The sequence below is a fragment of the Grammomys surdaster genome, unplaced genomic scaffold, assembly GCF_004785775.1.
Source record: "Grammomys surdaster isolate TR1022 unplaced genomic scaffold, NIH_TR_1.0 195, whole genome shotgun sequence".
Lineage (NCBI taxonomy): Eukaryota > Metazoa > Chordata > Mammalia > Rodentia > Muridae > Grammomys > Grammomys surdaster.
Genome location: NW_021604640.1, coordinates 2,289,919 through 2,293,834, shown reverse-complemented (window position 1 = coordinate 2,293,834; position 3,916 = coordinate 2,289,919). Strand labels below are relative to the sequence as shown.

Genomic DNA, 3,916 nt, shown 5'->3' with positions numbered 1-3,916 from the left:
CAAAGTACCTGTATCTATTCTTGTCTGACTTCCCACACAGTGGAAACAAGAGTCTCATTAAAACACCCTTCCTACAAAGAGTAAAACAACACAAATTAACTAGGTCTAGTGGATGCTACCTGCTGTGTTGTGTGATTCTGACACTGCCTTTCTTTAAGACAGAAGAGACTCAGTATTCTGTGCAAATGCTCTTGGTGTATGCACCAGGGTGGGTGAGAAGCTGCCTGCTGTTTTAGAAGTCCGGGCCCTCTAGCACCCAGCCTCAGAAGGCTCCCAGATTTAGAGGGCAGGTCTTGCTGTGGAAGTCAAGCTGGTATCAGGAGGCCTTGTAGATGCAGGGACTATCTGTAAAAGTCTCTAGTCAACTCCTTGTTCCTAAAACATTCTCTTCTTCTCTCATCCATTTGGCCCTGCCCACTCATAAAAGCTTTCCATTCTACAGAAGGTACCTAGAGGCTAAGAAAGCATCAGCATCCGAGGGATCAGAGAGCCTCAGAGTGGCTGTGAAATATGCTTATGCTGCATGATAACAAGGCCTAGTAACCAGTCCCAGAGTCCTGAGTCCATTGGAGGCAGGAGAGAGCAGTGAGAACATCCACTATGGCTTAGAGTGGCCCAGAGTCACAGGCCTGGATTTGCATGTGGTCTTCTCAAACTTGCTTCTCGTCAAGGGTTCCTGCCTTGAGCACAGACTTAAGGTCTTCCACTGGGCACAGCTAGAGTCAGTCTTAGGGTCTTGAGAAATACTCCCCTTAGATGCTCTTGAGTTGTCTCCAGCAACTACAAGGTGTTTAGGACAAATGACATGATGACACTGGTGGACAAAGCAGTCACAGAGTTCCCAAGAGCTTTGTCAAACAGGCTGAGGCTAGAATTCTGAACCCCAGCCCCAGCAGCCCTGGGTGTGGGTATCCTCAGTGGGCCTGGCTGAGACAGAACATAGGATCTGAGGACCTGGCATGCCAGGCTCCTCCTGTCAGCTGTCCAGGTAGCTGTGCCATAGCTAGTTCTGGCCTCCTCAAAGTTACTGATGCTGGTACTGCACATTCAGTCAGCATAGGCTGGGTTGTTATCGAAAATGCAGCCTGTAGCCCTGTTATAGCCACACAGAATGATAAAGTGGCCCTGGTAGTCGGGGGGTGTGGCAGAAGCAGCAGTGGCCACTGAGAGTGAAGCAGCAGTACTTGACAGGGCTGGGGCACAGGTCACAGTGTAGCACCCTGGAGTTCATCAACACAATAGCCATGTGGCACTGGGCTGGGTGTGCTTGGATGCCCTGCACACTCACTGTACATTTCTCCACTTGGACCTTGCAGGCCTTGTCTTGTGCCAAGGCTAGTTCACTCGGGTCTCCTCCATGTCAAAGTGCTTCCTATAGAAGGACTGGTTCGTGTAACCCTTGTCAACACCCAGAGTCTGGGTACGGAAGCCGTGTCTCACACCAAAGTGGCACATCAGGTAGGCCAGGTCGATGGTCCAGATGCTCCTGGTCAGCTGCAGCTCCTGCAGGGCATTTTTCAAACTCCCCATCGTCTAGCTGGCCCAGGTACTGAAGCACTATCCTAGAGCAGACTAGGCCGCAGTCCCAGTGGTACAGCTGCTGGATGATGGACACAGGCAGCTTCACAAAGTCCCGGGCTTGAAAGGTGCCCTGCTACCTCTGCCCTCTGTCCTCATGACCTAGGTGGCACAGGGCACTCATGGCCCCAGCCTGCAGCTGATTGTGTGTATGTATATATATAGTTAATGTGTTCATAGTATAATAAATAGTTTGAGTTAAGAGTCTTGGAAATATTTAACTCAAATTGTAATAAGCCACAGTCTATTTATTAGAAAAAACTTCAGTAATTCAGTATAAGTAATGCACTATCATAAGAAATACAAGGATCAATTGTACTAATTTGAAACACATAATTAAAATGTAAGTATAAAAAGAATATTTTTATGCTTTTTATGCTTTATATTTCTATAATTTTCTTTCTCTTATTGCAAGACATACCTACTAAAAAAAGCAATAAGTACATGATAAACTATATTGCATAAAATACAAAATAATTTCTGTCTATTATGAATTGAGCCATAATGAACATGGTTGAGCAAGTGTCTCCAAGGTAGGATGTAGAGTCAATTGTGATATAGCTACATCTTGATATAGATTGATTCCCAGGTTCCTTACACACCATCATACTGATTTCAATAGTGTTAGCACAAGTTTGCACACATACCAGCAATCGGGAAGTGTTCTTACTCCACATCTCTCCAGCACTCTCCAGAGTTATTGATTTAGGCCATTTGAACTTGGATATGATAAAATCTCAAAGTAGTTTTGATTTACAGTTTCTTGATGACTAAGGATGTTGAACATTTTTATTTGCTTGTCAATCATTTGTGTTTCCTTTTTTGAGTATTTTCTTATAGATATGTACCCTATTTTGAATTGGGTTATTTGTTTTCTTCATGTCAATTTTTAAAACTCTTTATGTATTTTATTAGCCCTCTATCAGATTTGTAGTGGGTAAAAATCTTTTTCCAAACTGTACTCTGCCACTTTGTCCAAATGATGGTGTACTTTATCGTACAAAAGCTTTTCAGTTTCACGATGTCATATTTTAACTGAATAGAACAGCAAAATTATTCCTGATACTCTGCCATACTCGAAGATCAATGCTTTGCTCAGTCATAACCAGAGGAGCTTCCTTCTGCAGTATTTTGAAATAAATACAGAGACCTCCAGCTGGACAAGGTGCAGAGAAAAAAGATTTTGGAACATTCAGTCTTAAATGGGATCTTTCCATTGATTCTCTCCCTTTACAATTTAGATACCACTGTAGAAGAGACTATAGAAATAATGTAAAAGCCAGAGGATGTGGAGAACACCAAAGAGACAAGGCCTTCTAAGCACAGTAGGACCAATAGACACATGAACTCACAGAGACTGACAGTATGTGCAAGACCTGAACAGGTCTACACCAGATAAAATTCAAACACTGAGAGTAAAAGAGGACACAAGCCTCCATCCTTAACCAAGAGAATATCTCCAATTCATAACCATTTGTATGTGAAAAGTTAGTTTTCTCCAACAGAATATCATTAGGTACACAACAAGCTTAAGGCCGAATCCTGCAGTCAACAAATACCAAACTCAATGGAGTTATTTTGTCTCATAATGCTTTGTCTGGGCATTTAAAAAAATTACCTTCATTTATTTTTTTCTTCCCCTACAGGTCTTTTGCTTATATATGTTGTTGTTTCCAGTTTTGAAATTTTAGAGTATCTCTATGTATGTCAAAGTGTGTACCTTTTGAGCCTATACATATTTCCTGTGATTTTTTGGGGGTATTTTTACTGAATTTTTTGTCCTACACAAGTCTGTTTATTTTTATATTATTATTAATTATTATTACTATTATTGAAATGGCTGTTTCTTTTCTAGTGACAAAAAGTAAGAAATAATATGGATTTGAGTGAGTGGGTGGTAGGGGGATATGAGATATGGGAGAGTTGCAAACAAAGACAGAAAAAATCTGTTTTCAATTAAAAATAAAAGCATTTAAAATTATAAAGATTGAAAAAACTTAAAAATTTTAAGTTACAAAACTTTAGCTATTATAAAAAGTGACAAATTAAAATCTATGCTTTGTTTTCTGTCAAAGAATGTTGTTTTTCTTTTTTTCTTTTCATCTTCTTCTTTTCAAGACAGGGTCTCTCTGAATAGCCTTTGATGTTCTAGAACTCACTTTGTAGATGAGACTACAAAAAAGAATCACATACAGGATAAAGAGGTTCAAGGATTTGTTTTTGTCTTGCTAGCTTCTGGACTTCCTTTACTCCAATCTCTTCTCCTCTCCTCTCCTCTCCTCTCCTCTCCTCTCCTCTCCTCTCCTCTCCCCTCCCCTCCCCTCCCCTCCCCTCCCCT

The 3,916-nt window shown here is 41.1% G+C and overlaps 1 pseudogene; it reads right to left on the bottom strand.

The window, feature by feature from the left end:
- Positions 1–1,024: 1,024 nt before the first annotated feature.
- LOC114623278 lies at positions 1,025–1,677 on the bottom strand (annotated as a pseudogene).
- Between the last annotated feature and the right edge of the window lie 2,239 nt (positions 1,678–3,916).